Source organism: Cyclopterus lumpus, chromosome 25 (assembly GCF_009769545.1).
Source record: "Cyclopterus lumpus isolate fCycLum1 chromosome 25, fCycLum1.pri, whole genome shotgun sequence".
In the NCBI taxonomy this organism is placed as follows: domain Eukaryota; kingdom Metazoa; phylum Chordata; class Actinopteri; order Perciformes; family Cyclopteridae; genus Cyclopterus; species Cyclopterus lumpus.
The window spans coordinates 9,049,861-9,066,287 of NC_046990.1; positions in this window are offsets into that span (position 1 = coordinate 9,049,861).

Consider the following 16,427-nt stretch of genomic DNA (forward strand, 5'->3'; position numbering starts at 1 on the left):
GAGGGGGCGGGGCATCATAAATAAAATAAATGTACAACCAAACAAAAATACAATTTTGATAATTCAGTCATGAAAAAAAACGTCCTTTTTGTTTTCATCTCTGAATCATATCAGATTCTCAACAAAAAAAAAACAATTGCTTATTCAGTGCACTGAAAAGACGACACACAGAGGAGGCTTCGGGTTAGTCTGCTTTACGGGACACGGGACACGGTGGGGGCCCCCTGGTGTTACACAGCCACCGTCCACATGCACATACACACACTGATTCCATTGCTAGTCTGCAGGGAACACGGGAGCTTTGAGTTCTGATGCTTTTGGGGGACAATATCATGGCTAGACGGCTTCCTGTGACAATATGAACTGTTCAACTGACAATGGGCCAAAGGTCAGCATTGATCAAATTGAACAAAAAGCTATGTTCAGACAGAACTCCAATACATATATTCAGCTGACCTCAATTAATTTGCTGTAATTACAATATTGTCAAAGCAGTATTGCAGGCATACACGCTGTCACTTGGCCCTCGTCACGTCCCACAGCAATGGGTAAGTACAGTGTCCTGAGGACCCCCATCTTGGATGTAAACAACGTATAGGTTTCAGAGCTTTCGCAAAATAAATGGGCTTCTCAAATGTTTCATGAGGAAGTAGACTCATTGGTCCTCGGTGAGGGACCCAAAGCTTATTTGGTGAGACACAGCGAGTGTAAACAGGACTTAAGTTTGTTGAGCAAAAGCTCCACCTGACTGCTACTAAAGTCCTTCCTGCTGGAGCACCATGTTGGTTGTCTGCAAATCTTTGAAATCTTTTGATCTGATCTGTCTGAACATAGAGTTTAGTATGGCAACGGAATAATCTACTCTAAATACAAAAGGGATCATACTGACCTGGTCGTAGTTATAATGAGAGCACAGGCGACAGACATATATCCACATAGGTAGAGTCACGACCGCAGGTATAGAAACATGTACAGTTATACGGAGGGACAAGTTTGGGTTTACCTCTCTGACGAATAACTAAAGCATTTTCTCTGGGAGTTAGTTGTAAGATACGTTCTTTAATAGCAATGCCACCAAATGTCGACGGCAGTTTTAGGAGGACAAATAAAGAAACATAGAAAAATAAGCCACAAGGACAAAATGAATAAATAAATAAATAAAAATGGATCACTTGCTGGTCTGGTATGATTCAGAAGCCCACGGAAGTTGTTTTCTTAATATACAGTAATCATGTAGCGGTAGTCATATTTGTTTCCAAATACTTTCAAAAGATGACGGGAAATACTCACACGACTTCTTACAATTTCATGTCAGATTCACATTTATATTTCTCTTCAACAGACATACAGAATAGAGAAGAAATCCTCGCCAGAGAAATATATGTACATCAACGAGGACCTTTCTGTAAACAACACACAACAGGTTTCTCCAAAAAATATCTAGCCGGGGCTTTGTTTACCACTCTTATCTAATCAGAGTGGGACAAAGAAGAGCTCCTCCCCCTTCATGAAGAGGCGGGGACACATATGGGGTGGTGGGTGGGGCTCAGGACACCAAAGCACATCCATCATTCAACACTGGAAAGAAACCTAAACACATACGCCTTCACTTTCTTTCACTTACTTTTGTGGACTTTTTTTTTTGTCTGGGTTGTGAGTGATTTTGTTTAGACAAAAGATTAGTACAGCTACATAAGCACACACTTGTATTTTTTTTCTCATATATATATATTTATATATATTTTTATATATATATATTTATATATATATATATATATATATATATATATATATATATATATATATATGTAATCCGCTAGGGTTCACTTTCACAGTTTGTGCTACGACAACACACAGGAGAAGGGTGGGGTGTTGATGGTCCAGGTGGAGATAAGAGGCTCTTGTAGTAGCTGAACATCCTGAGATGTTGACAGACACCAGGAAGACTGGAAGACAAGAAATAGAGAACATTTCAACATCAGTCGTGAGGTTCACATATTCAAAAATGCAAAGGTCACAGACAGTGATTTCCTTTTTGTCAATGAATACCTATACTGGTGTGTCAAGGGGTTTCAAGCACTCGTGGCACAGACATTTGAACCTTCTATCCACCAAATGTATACATCAACCACCACAAAGGTAATGTACCAAAGCCAAGCTGCGGCATACTGCATGTACAGGTCAGAGATCCCACCTGGGGCGTTATAAGAAGTCTTTGAGGTTGAGATCTGCCAAAGGGTCTTTTGGCTTCTTGGGGCTCTGTCCTGTAGGTCCTGGAGGAATCTGAGAAAAAGAAGAACAAGAAATAATTGAAGAATAAATTGACAGGATAACTTGATTGATTATTCACTGAGGGCGTCACTACGGGTGGTTTGTTACCGGTGCTCCTGGTGCAGCGGCTCCGGGTGCAGCTCCAGCCAACCCAGTGAAGGCAGGTCTCATCATGGGCTGTCCCATCATTGGCTGCCCCATCATGGGCTGCATCAGGGGAGCTCTAGGCCCTCCTGCTAGAGACTGGTAACACAGGGATAACGCAGTAGACTTTTCAGGGCTATGCAGATTTACCATCATCTGCCATCACAATTATATGGCTAGTAAATGTAAATGGGAATGGTCTATCCTGCTGATTAAAAGCTGATAAAAAAAGGTTCACGGTTTAAATTCTAGAGAACTTTCTGTGCAATGAAATGAAGCTCACCAAGCCAAAGCCAGGCTGTGCGCTCATTGGTGGCACCATGGCTGCTACTGGAGCCCCAGTAGCTCCAGGGGCTGCTCCAGCCTAGGGAGACACAGAGAAAGAGCCTGTGTGAATTCTAAATGGTTGCAATAGCGAAAACAACTTTTCTCTTGCCATATTTATCTTTGTGATAGCTCCTTTCTACCGTACAGCACTTTCAAAGTTGCCTCTCATTGATATAGCGATGGAGGCGTAGGTTATAGGCTGCAAGTTGGGGTTCAGTGTAGCCGAAGCCACCCCTTGTCTGCAGCAAAGTGTGATGTCACGGCAGGGGGCGCCATGTCCATGCTTTACTTACCATGGGGGCTCCGGGTGTAGCCCAGCTTGTGGGAGCGACATGTGGCATCCAGTTGGCCCCTCCTGTCAGCTTCTTCTCACTCTGTGGGTCCCTAATGAGATTGAAAACACAGGATACACCTCAGGCTCTACTGTGCTATGTGTCGGTCTGTGTGACTGCAGATAATCTGTTAGATAAGACTTACATTTTTGCTCCAAAGAAATGCTAACAAAATCAAACGACTGCTGTCACATTCCTCACATAGTATTCCCTCTTATCGTATCTAGATAGCTGTGGAATACTTAATAATATGGTGACTGTGATACAACAAAAGTAAACCAAAGAAATGAGCTCAAAACAACATTCAGGTTAGATGCAAACTAAGAGTAAACAGCTCCTATGTTGAAATATGTCCACAAAAAACGACGTTTTGATCTTCTTGATCGAGTGTGTCGCTTCCCCAATTGAGTTTTTCACAATTACCAAAACATTGCAGCCTTGTGGCAGCTATGCATACATGTCAAAGCCTACTGCACAAGTAAATGTATAGAAGTGACACTTACTTTTTCTTTACGCCGAGGTCTGAACAGAAGAAAGAAAGAAGAACGAGTTACATTTCTACTTAATGAGAAGCAGAGATAACTGAGCTGCAGACAAACAAAGCTGTAGCCCACCTCCAATCAGGTTGGCCAGTGACGAGTCCAGGTCGCCCCCTACGGTTTTCATGGGAGGTGGTGTGGCGGAGGGGGCAGCGGCAATGCCTCCCGCTGCGACAGGAGTTCCCATGCTTCCTGCTGTACTTCCAGCAGTGCTGCCCCCGGTGCTCTGGGGCGTTATGGAGGGCATCAGCAAGTCGCCTAATCCATCAAACACTTGGGGAGAGGGTGGAAATGACGAGATGTCAGAAAAACAACACGGATTACAAACCTGCAAAAATCCCGGATCTAGTTATAATACGGGCAGATGTGAGACCAGTCGGTACAGTGAAGGGGACAATCCAGCTGTGCACCGCATGCACAATGCAGGACTGTACTGTAGATATATTTAAGCATTCAAAAAAGGGACATAATTACAGCAACTGCACTCACTTAGTCAGTTGCTCAGCCAGTTTAAATAGTCACATCTCAGGGACTTAAAGTGGCTGATTTTGGAACAAAGCACTGGTTTTGAACCAGATGTCATCAAGATCACAGAGTTCACAGGTTTTTCAATCCAACCGACCTCTACAGAAGCGTTGTTGAAAGTTGGTTGGGGGTGTATTCACTAAGGCAGTGGCCCTCGACCTTGTCTGACGTACCCCCAAAGCCCATAAACATAACACCACCTACCAAATATGTTCATCTGAATTGATTTTAAACCGGATGTTGTTTAACACTGAATTATGGCAATGACGTCTTAATACAGTGTAAATAACAATGTCAATGTTATGGTCTGTTTGGTGGAATTATGTATTTTAACTACCACCACTGGAATCGGGAGAAGCTAAACATTTCAACCATTTCAGATTTTTTTATCTATAAACTTTTCGATAACTATTCATCCTTCCCTTTTAGATAATTATGTATCCATCACTTTTAGCTAACTATGTATCCATTACTTTAAGCTACTTTTTAAACTGCGTATCAGTTACTGTTAGATGCTTATATTTCAACTGTTTATCCATTATGTTTAGATTACAATGTATAAATTGGGCCTAATTAAAAAAGACAGTGTAGCAGAACTATCAGCCTCTAACCAATAAGATGTCATGTCCTAAAAACACCATTAAATTGTGTTTATGCTTGTAGGCTTTTGGTTTGATAAAAAATATAAAATATATAAAACCTGCAGACTAGACTGCAGACTTGGGCCTTGATGGCATGCGGTTACTATAAAGGCCACTGCTCTGAATGACAAAGAGGCAATTAAAAAACAATACAGTCGGTCTTGTCTCATGCAGGAGACAATCAGGGGGGGGGGGGGGGGGGGGGGGGGGGGGAGTATATTCATACTGCAATATGCAAAGATGCAGAAGGGTAAGACATGTCCAAACTGCACATGCTGCAACGCACTGCCGGGTGGAACTCACCGGTTACAGATTAGAAGAAGCAAGCAATGACCCAGCAGAGTGGAAGGGATGGGGATGGCGGTGAAGTAGGAAATTAAATGAAGCAGAAGATTAAAAGGTGTGAAGCAGAAAGAACAAATAAGATACAAAGAAAGAAAGATTGCAGAGAGGTGGCGGTGGGGCTGAGCAGTAGGTGGAGAAAGCACAGCATTTGTGAAAGTGTGAGAAGGGCAAGAGAAGAGATTTAAAAGAAAAGAAAAATCATCGCTAAGCAGTCAGCAGAAACAACCGTTGGACGTATGTGACAGCAGCACATGTCTGTGTGTCATTCATGCAGTATAGTCTGGCTCTCAGCAGGAAGAGTTAACTGGGTCATGGTTAAGGTAGCTCAGTTTTAATGTGCATCAAGCAGATGACCTGTGCAAATATGAAGAAAATACTCTAATATTTCAGAAGGCATGACAATGAGACACATTACCAAAATGAAAACAGTAAGAAACCCACATCACGATCCACTTACTTGAAGCGTCAAAGCCACCAGAGGACGCCGGTGTGGTGCTTGCAGGATCTTTTGCAGCCGGTACCATTGGTACCACAGCAGGTACAGGCAGCGCTGGAGAGGTGAGGGAGCCCAGAGCATCAAAGCCCGACTCCAGGAGATCGTTCTGCATGGGAGCCAAGGCTGGAGTAAGAGCTGGGGCCGCAGTGGGAGCCAGCGTGGGGGACATCAGGCCTGCGGGGGACGGTGATAACAGACAAGGACTGTGATATCACATGGAGAACTGTTTTCTGACTCACTCTAATTCCACAAGGAACACATATTAAATATGATTATTGAAACAACAGATGGCACGCGGGACATCTTGGAAGCAACATTTAATTTGGGTTATCCCTGTGGGCAAAGCAGGTCAGTGCCGCAGCAAATAGCATCAACACACAGTACAGAGAAACATAATATAAGACAGCACATTAAAACCAGTTACAACACCAGATCTTATAAAGAACAATAAATACATGATATGCATTACAGTATCTGAGCAGGACCCAGTGAAGAAGACCAAAAGAAGAACACATCTACAAGCTTTGCCAAACATTCAATGGAATATTCAATAGCAGAAATACAAAATGATTAAACTAATCAAGACAACTCAGATTTATATTGTGACCCTGTATAAAGCTCCACCGCGACCATCTGCAACAATAAAATACTGCTTATCTATCTTTAAAAAATTCTGATAATACTGTACCATAACTTCACTAGGATTCAGAACGCAGGACTATGTAATGGAGTATTTTTTATATTGTTATACTGATACTGTGCTGTGCTTTTACATAGTTAAAGGACCTGAATACCTCCCCCACTACAGAACACTAAAGGTACAGTACTGAATGGGCCTGTATACAAAGTGTCTGTACACGTTACACACATTAGCTTAATGTATTCACAATACATTCAGACTGTAATGTAACGTACAAGGTGATACATCGTAGATTGCCCTCATCCTGACTAACACGTTAAAGTGCACAGGATATTCATAATTGCTACTATGCAAGTACGATGTATGTAGGAAATGCGTGAGTGTACTGTGTGTTAAAAATATTTTTTTTTTTTTAGATGAAAACAAAAAGACATTTTTGTGACAAATTCGTGAACTATTGCAGTTCAGAAATGAGATGGGCCCGAAACTGTCTTTGACATCCCGAGGTAGTCGTGTTGGACCGACATTTTGCAGACATTTCCAAATGAGTCCAAATCCACTTTGGAACTGCTGTGTAATAACATGTAATCAGGCCTGAAAACCTTTTTGCAAACCTGTGGACACCTTATCAAAATGTGCCGGTTCCTTTCAGCCTTTCTAATGCAACCATAATTTCCATTAAAGATAATCAGAAGGAGACTCACCTCCCAGCAGATCGTCCCCTGGCCCTCCAGGAGCAGAGCTCTGCGTCTCCTCCACAGGACTGCCGAAGGAGTCTGCAGGGCCGTCCAGTTATCCACAAGGCAGCATGCAGGGCAGAAAGGGGTGAGAGGTCAGCCCTGGACCACCCACTGGGACATAATGAGGGGGTAGGAGACAAGATTCATAACACAAAACTATAACTAAAAGTCACGTGAAATGAAGTAAAAAGAAAGCTTAGAGATAGATTTCCAGTCATAATGGGACCGTTTCTATCATGTTGATGTCTAATATGCACTTTAGGCCCAGCTGCTGAGGAGAACCTCTCTCTTATTATTATTATTATCATTACTATCATTACAGTGGTTTAACAGCCCAGCCTGCTGTTCCATCAGCCTCAACATCCCTTGTTTGAATTATTGAGAGCAGCACAAGTTTTCCAGGCGCTGTTTTCTGTTCAAATATCATCTCAAAATCATCCCGATCAATTCCTGAGTTATGCCCAATATGTCAACATACCTTTTGAATGATTCCCATTGTTTCTAAAAACATAAAGGTCCTACGCCTGTCCAAAAAAGGGTTTCACCCGAACATCTACAACAAATTTCACCGTGATCCCACGATGCTATTTCACCTAATATCCAAAAGACGCCAACCTGACGATGGGTTCAAGGACCCTCCCCCACTGGGAAACATATGTGCCAATCCATCCAGACATTGATGTACCTAGATCCACGCCACGCTACAAATCCTCACGAGAAGATGAACGCCTCTTGTTTATACTCCAGTACGATAAACTTTCAGCAAAAAAACAACAACTTCAAAATCATTCAAAAACACAAACACACAGTCTAATAATTATTTTGGGTGTGTGGCTGCACTGCCGAATACTGCAATGTAATCGGCTAAATAGACTGAACTGAACGCCTAGAGTCTCTCACCACATCTGGACACTGTGGGCCTCACTGGTACAAACATTCACTCGAGAACTTACTGTATCAACTGAGAAAGAAAGAAATACCCAGAAGAGAAAAGTAAAATTACAAAATGCACCAAGAAATTATCATGGGAAACGTAAAGAGATGTGTGTGTGTGTGTGTGTGTGTGTGTGTGTGTGTGTGTGTGTGTGTGTGTGTGTGTGTGTGTGTGTTCGGAAGGTGTACAGTACCCAGCAGGTCAATGACAGATGCTGGCTCTGCTTTGAGAGGAGAGAAGTCCTCTGGGGAGGAGTCTGAGGTGGGGGTGGCGGCGGCGGCGGCGGGAGGAGCTGGAGATGCAAATGAGTCTGAGCGGTGACACGGGGCAGAGAGACAGAAGCAGTAGAGGATTCAATTACTCTCGAGTCTGACCGCATTGATCGGTGATCAGCTTCTAAAAGGGGGACAATGCCTTGCCCGTGAACTTTTATGCCCGTTCTAAAAAAGGCGAGCGGACATGCAGAGACCAAGCAGGCCTCCCTGCATCTCAACTTGTGTGTCCGCAACCTTGACCTCTCCGGAGTACAGGGCCGGGTGTGCATGTGCGTGCTCCCACCATGCGAGGAAGTAAACAAATAATTTTTTTTAATAAAAAAAAAACGTCAGGATAAGTTGAGGCTGGCTGCACACTTTGTGAAAGAAGGCAAAAAAGGAGGGGGAGTGGTGCAGTAAAGATAAAGCAGCTTAACTCACCGGTCACAATGTCTCCAGGCGGAGCCGGCTCGGGCAAAGGAGAAGGCCCGCGTGAAACAGCAGGGAGGTCTAATTGACCAGCGCAAGCAGAGAGGCAGAATACGAGAAAGAAAGGAGGAAAGAAACCCACGGAGGTCGGGGAGCAAAAAAAAAAAAAAAAAAAAAGTGTTAGCGTGGCAGGTAGAGAAAGACAGCGTAGCTAGAAAGCAGCCACAAGGACATTCCAAGACTTGACGAGTGGGTTACATGCACAGTTCTCATACCACTATGGGGGACAAACCAAGACGTGTGTGTGTGGGGGGGGAGGTGTGTTGGGGAGGAAAACAGTCGACAGAGGACTTATGGAAACCAGGAAGAGATGAGAGAGGTTTCACACACAGAGAAATGGATATCGACTCCTGTACCTGAACCAAAAAGGTCTACGCTAGGAGTGGTAGCAGCTTTGGATTCTGTGGTAGGGCTTTGCTCAGGCATAGAATCAAACATATCTAAGAACAAGGACACACAATCATATGCACGTTCAGAGTTCAAGTCCAGTGCAAACAGAATGATGAGTTAAGAAGAGAGATGAGAGAGAGAGAGCAGCAGATAGTTTGATTGTTAAAATGGGTTCAGTGCGATGCAAAAGGAAACAAAAGTTAAAAGGGTACATTGCTAAAGTTCAGCGTGAAGACTTTTTGAGGCTGAACAGCGGCGATTTGACTAAACGTTACCGTAGGCATTCTAACATGCTCACCCCGACTGAGCTAAAATGCTAATGTTTAGCGAGTAATATTCACCAGGTTCATTTCATGAGTTTAGCCTGTTAGCATGCTGACATTAGCAAATTGACACGAAACACAAAAGTACAGCTGATTTAAAGGCAACAAATACAAAGTGAGATGATTCATCCCCTGGGGAACATGAACATCTGCACACATCTGGCAATCAACCCTACAGTTGATTAAAGATACTTCAGTCTTGACCAAAGTAGTGGAACAACCACATAGCATATGTCCATCTGTCTGTTACCGATGCACTCTTATTCTGTGCAGGGTCACAGGGGGCTGGATCCCATCCTAGCTCAGGCTGGGCATATTTGAATTCTGACATTGAGCAATATTCCCTTTTAACTGAAGTGCATAAGCTAAAACAAAAAAAAGAAGCATTCTCAGCTGTCAGTTACTAAAACATCGGTCACAAGCAGGAGAAGAACACCTTCTTCCCTCTAGAGTCTGTCTGTTAGTGTTAGTGGTTAATAATCAAAACAAGTTGAGCAACCTCTGAGAAGAAAAAGAGATACAAGTACACGTTCGTCCCTAGAGGCCAAATTAACACTGATATTTTGGTCTCCAAACAATAAATAACTAATGGACATAAAATGGCATACACAATTGGATTTCTTTACAATATTTTTTTTTTTTGCAGAGGAGGGCAAGTTGCTTGATTCATCATCATCATCAGCATCATCATCATCATCACTAGCAAGAGCAACACAGTCATCATCATTATCAAAACCTACATCATCATCATCGTCATAGTGCAGGGCAATGCAGTGAGAGGCATAATGAGAGCGAGAGGACTTTACCACCAAAGATATCTAGAGTCGGAGCGGCTGCAGACTCTGTGGTGGTGGTGGTGGTGGTGGTGGTGTCGGTGGTGGTGGTGGTGGTAGTGGTGGTGGTGGAAGAAGGGGTGGGGGCAGCGGGGGCAGCGATGGGGGCGATGATGGTCGGCGCCTCACTAAAGGTGGGAGGGCTGACGACGGGGGGCCCTGTGTCGGTGGGCATCATGGCGAACAGGTCCAGCTCTTGAGCAATAGCCCCACTCCCCTCCGTCGTAGCAAAGGGGTCTTCGGGAAGAGCAGCAGTGGGGTGGTGTTGATTGATGGGGAGGGGGGGGTGGGGGTCATGATTAGAGAAGAAGGGAAAAGGGTGGTGAGTGGATGAGGAAGAGGAAGGGGAGGATTGAGGGTTTGTTAAAGCAACAAACACTGTAAAAAGCATATTTGTGAGGCTCCAAGGGGTTAGATACAAAGAAAGTAAACCAAGCATACGGACACTCATTAACTTCAGCAGACAGTGGTGAGCATCTCTTCAGGAACTCATGTCTCACTACAGATGGTAGTACAACTTCTGGTCGACTGGCCAATTAGTTTTTCAATTTATCAACCAAATGATCCATGTGTCCCGGGTACATTGGTGGCATTGCGTTGATTACGTTGAATAAATCTACCAATAAAGGTCCAATAATCTTGCACCTAATAAAAGTCATTGAAGAACTTTCTGCTAGGTTCAACTCCCCACAAAGCTGGAGTGACGCGTCATTCATGCTATTAAAAGTAGCTAAATCCAGTGTTAGCTTTTTTTTTTTCACTCACCAAGGCAACAGTTAAAATGTTTACAGTACTAAGGAACATTTGACATAGTAGTACTCTCGGTCACTTCATTTGTTTTTGTTACCAATAGTTTTGACTATGTATTCAAGCTGAATATCAGAAAGCTAACTGGAGCTAAATGCTAAAGTCCGCATGTGGACCTCACAATTAATATGCTAACACGCTGATGTCTATCGTCTCTAGATTAGGCTATTAGCATGCCAACAATAGCTAATAATCACAAAAAGCAAAAGTTGATGGGAATGTCATTAATTGTGCAGCTATTTGATCCCGAAACAGATGATTGGTCAAATACAAATGTTGACCTAATGGTGGCGTAACATGAAGAGTCAGGGACTCACCAAAGTCAGTAGGATTCATATTCTTGTGACCATGCATTTGTGTACGAATGTATTTTGCCACACATATTTCATGTAGGGGACACGTGGATCACTTAAGAGGCGACTCGTATACTCTCATCACTGAGAAGGTCAGTTGACCAATCGGAAACGTTTTCCTGGTACGTCCTTTTCCACACCGATTTAACACTGGAGGTCAAGTTTGGACGCAGAATAAAGTAAATGGCGAAATGTTTTTTTAAATGTTTTGTAAATGTTTGTGTCACTGCTGTGGTTAAAAGTCTGCTATGCACAAACTAGATATACCGTAAAGGGAGTGCTTTTCATTTATTAAAAAAAAAAAAGGCCAAGGAGAGAGACTAAATGGAGTTATTAAAAAAAAAGAGAAGAAAAAAGGCTCAACAATGATTAATGTAATCATTAGTATCAGGTAGTATCAAGGTTAGGGTATCAAAAACAAACGGTATCCACTCTGGGACTACGGTACAGGTAATTGCTGCACTGTGCTTTTTACTGCAGTATTCAGTGGTTGAATATCAGGAGGAAGAAGAGTATTTGAGATGAGGGAGGAGAAGGGTTTAAGACTGGGGCATTAAAGCAGGATTCGGGGTGAGACAGTAGACACCCGAGGGTTTGTTCCACTGTCTCCTACGGAAGCGGAAGCAGCTGTGATATAATAACAGCTTTCTGATTCACACACACACACACACACACACACGCTACACTCACACACTCGCACAAGAGGCCGTTTTGTCACCCACCAGATCCACCAAACGCGTCGGCGGCGGGGCCCGCGGCCACGGCGGCAGGACCGTCTCCTGGGGAGGGTGCAAACGCATCTAGGGTATTGCAGACGAAAAAAAACATAACAACCGACAGACACATGGATGTAAAGAACAAAAGATGAGTAAACATGATGGAATGAACGGGAAAACAGAAATGAGAGGTCAGCATCAGGAAGAAAGGAGGAAAAAGAAAAGCAGAGAATACAAGAAATATGCAGCCCAGGTCGCTGCAGCGGATGATCTGATTGGAGCATCAGTCACGTGGGTGCGTTGTGAAGGGCTGCATAATGCTGCATTCAGTGAGTGCACCAACGGTGCGGGTTTGTGAAATGAGGCGAGTTGTCACAAGTTACTTGTACTCTGTGACAAGAGGGGAAAGGTCAAGTTCAGGGAAGGACGAGAAGGCAAAGAAACTCAACGGTCTCTTTTTCAGCAGATACTTCTCGAACGATGGGGTTGAGGTCAAAATACAATCAAATGAAATCCAGCTACTCATCTTTATGAAACTGTTAGTAGGCTATTAGAGGAGAATCATTAATGGTGATGAATTAAAAAAAATACCAGTCATAATGGCAGATTAATTACATTGCAGTGGGTTTATTGAGTCACACGATAGTCACACTGTTTGTAACTCGTTAGCGGCGTTGTTGTGTTTTTTTTTGTGCAATTGTGCAGCCTCGAAAAAAAAAAAACCCAGAGAAAAGCAAGTAATCCACAATACAGGCTCATATTTTTGGGATGTACCACAAATGATGGACAGTTTGCTCTGTGCTCAACACCGTGCTTGACGTTATGTCAGCAGGTTAGTGTTCACGGTGAGGATAGAAAACCATTACAGGTGAGTCACGGCTAGAAAACATCGACCCGGTAATCTTTGAAAAAGAAGACCAGAACACTTATTGATGTTCTGAAGATATTTCCAGAATCCTTGAAGACTTTAACTAGATGAAAAAGTGTTCCACCGCTTGATAAAAAAAAAAGTGCACCTCCTCAGGTACATATTCTTATGTAGTTTCTCAAAAATATTTTAGATTTTCATGCAAAATAAATGTGTGCGTTTTGAAAAAAAAAAGAGCAAGGAAATATGTCACGCACTACGTGCAAACTAAGAAATACTTTTTTCTTATCTTCCAGATTGTATTAAGAGTATTCAAGGTTTCTGGAAAGTGCGTCAAACAACAGTTTGTGTTCTTAAACAACACTCTGATTTGTCATTATATCTTTTGTTTTTGGAAATCAGATGTTTAGCTCTGTGGCTCACATATGATGGTGTAACACAAGAGGGGATACTTGGGGCTATGGTGCCATCTCCTTTCAAAAATGTCATAATGTACATTTACATACTTATTTCTAGCAGGATCTTCAAGTGTTGTACGTTGCATCAAAGATATCACATTGCGTACATCTCATAAATGTGTAATCTGTGGAACAAAAGCCTCTAGACCTTTTGTGGTCTTATAATGTAGCTATATAAGTGGTTACAATGCAACGTTTAGGGAGTGATAATCTAAACCTAATCCTCTAAATACCAACTTCCTACAAAATCTATGAACTGGAGCATCCAACCAGACTGACCTCCGAAAAGGTCCATGTCAGGGGCTGAGGTGGGAGCAGAGACGGTAGCTGAGACCGGCAGCGAGGTGGGCGCCGGTGCGGGGGTAGCGGTAGCGGTAGCGGCTTTGGGCGTGGCAGGTGCCGGGGCAGCAGCCGCTTCATCAGCGGCATCAGACTCTCCCTCCGCTAGGAGAGCTTCAGAGGCTTCGTCAGTGGTAAGCGGAGCTGCTATGTGGATAACCCCCCCCCCCACACACACACACACACCCCCGTGATCCAAACGCCACCACCCGGTCACAACCACCCCCAAAAAAGAGAAAGGAGAAGGGCGGAAAAGGAAGATGAGGAGAAGAAAAAATGAAGAAGAAAAAAAAAAGAAAGGCTTAGCAGGTGATAAAGGTGAAAATAGCTTGAAGCAAAGACATTGAGAAGGTCAGGTGGAAATCAAATGCCTGCAGGAGTTTCTCCTGTTCAGTCTGAGGAGTGTGAACAGAGTACTCACCCTCAGCCAAGAGATCTGCACAACAGACAGACAGACAGACAGACAGAAAGAGAGAGAGAGACAGGTGGATGAGAATTAATGATTTTAAACTATGGAAATGACATGATGAAATGTAGACATATTTAATTTGCAAGCTGCCTACATTATAGAGGATGAGTCAGGGGGAAAAAAGCTGACATGGACTGGTGGTAAAGCCCAATAGAGCTAAAAAGCTCCTCAATTGACTTTAGTTGGAACTGTGGCCATCTTCAGGCTGTCGGTGGAGTTGTGGGTCTACACACGGAGAGCTGGCCAAACAGCAACAGCAGCTTTATATTGAAAAATGCTCTTTTAATTTAAACCACATTGTCATCGAGGGGACTACTTTTTGACGGAGTCATTCCAAAAGACCACAGTGGGGATAGTTTCCGCTCATTTACTCCAATTCATCCATTGATTTTACTGCCAACCATTTTTTTAATAGTTTCCATTCATTTTGACTGTGATGTGAAAAATCACTCTGCAGGGACCTCATTTTCTCACCTTTGTAAAATGGTCCTAATGTCAAGTAAAATGTAGTTAAAGGAAGGAATAATGTAATGACATTTTAGTATGCCATATAATGTATTGATTTTGGGCACGGGGGGGAATACATTCAAGTTTTAGCCAATCAATAACTATTTGATATCAATATCTATTATTATCTAAGAATAGAAGAAGCTGCAATCGTTGGCCTGTCTCGGTAAGTGGCTTCGTACCTACAGTAGTAACAAAGCGTTTCTTCTGAATCCAAGCAGCCCAAGACATTATTATGTAGGTTACAGGTTACAGTAGTCTCAATAAAACCTGTTTACGTCATATTAACGTGATTTCCCCACTGAGTGTTAGCTGGTCTTCTCTTGTAACGTTTAAAGTAGAACTATAGGTGCCATCACACACACAACAGGTGCCTCAACAATCAGGTTCTGACAGAGCTGAAAGTTCTCACCCCCCCATCCAGTCATGGAGGAAGTCGCTGCTGCGCCCTTTGACGATGAGGAGGATATGGGGTCTAGATCCAACAAGAACCCATCATCAAGAGCACTAAACACAAAGAAAGAGAACGAGAGGAGGGGGGGGGGGGGGGGGGGGGTGGCTGTTGACAGAGGCAGTCCATTTCTAATGCAATGTTGATGCGGGGGCTCAGTCCAAAAACACTTAGTCATAACGCTGAGTGACTCTTACTTGCTGGTCGGGGTGGCGGTGGGGGCGCTGGGGGTGACAGAGGGCGGAGGAGGTTTGGCGGGTGGCCCGGGGCGAGCAGGGGGCCCGCCTCCAGGAGTGGGAGGCGCACGCCTGGCCGGTGCAACAGCGGCAGCAACAGCCGCCGCCACCGGCGCCGCCGCCGGCGAGCTGTTGTTGGCGGTCGCATCCTGCCGCAGAGAAAGAGCCTCGTTCACATGGTGCTGATGTGATTCAACGGCTATTCAACACATGAATCACTTCCTGTCCGTAGTAGGAAGTCCAAATGATCCTTACTCAATAGCTGTGCTTTGATATTGAAAAGTGCTACACTTAAGTAAAGACTGACATTATTATCGCTGCATTATGATTATCGTGAAACGTAGCTTACCTTAGTGGGCGACCTGCAAAAACAATGACAGCACATGAGTCAAAGAGTTTAATGATGTACACGCTGAAAACCTAATGGCTCTAATTGGAGGCAAAGTGACAGCTGAACTATCCACTTTGAGGCAGCCAGCATTTCAAAAGCAATTACATTCAGTACACATCTGCTGAGCAATAGCATCTCGGCCTCCGCTCCTCTTTAAACAAAGCTTCGCCTTTCCAACATCGCAGACAGAAAGCGGAGAGCTGAATGTTTCTGAATGGCGATGTCGTCCGAAAAGCTTTGTCAAAAGTCAGGGCCGATTTGTGCAGTAAAATGATTACGAAGATGAATGTGTTCAACTAAAAAAAGGCAAGGCTTATCGTTGCAGTTTTGTGTACAATAACAATAGTGATGCAAATTATTAACGGGGATGAAAAGAATAATAGTTTTGTTTCTGTAGAAAAAGCTTCTTGAGCTAAATTATAGTTTGCAACAATACAAATGTCAGTCGCTTGCTCGGATGTCATTTCTATAGAGACTCACAAACTGGAGAACAATGTTATGAATACTATTTAAGTCCTTTTTTTTCATTGACAGTGAATACTTACTTATCCTCTCTGAGTTGAGGAAAGAGAGAGGAAATGACACGTTAGAGAAGTAACGAGGGAGGAG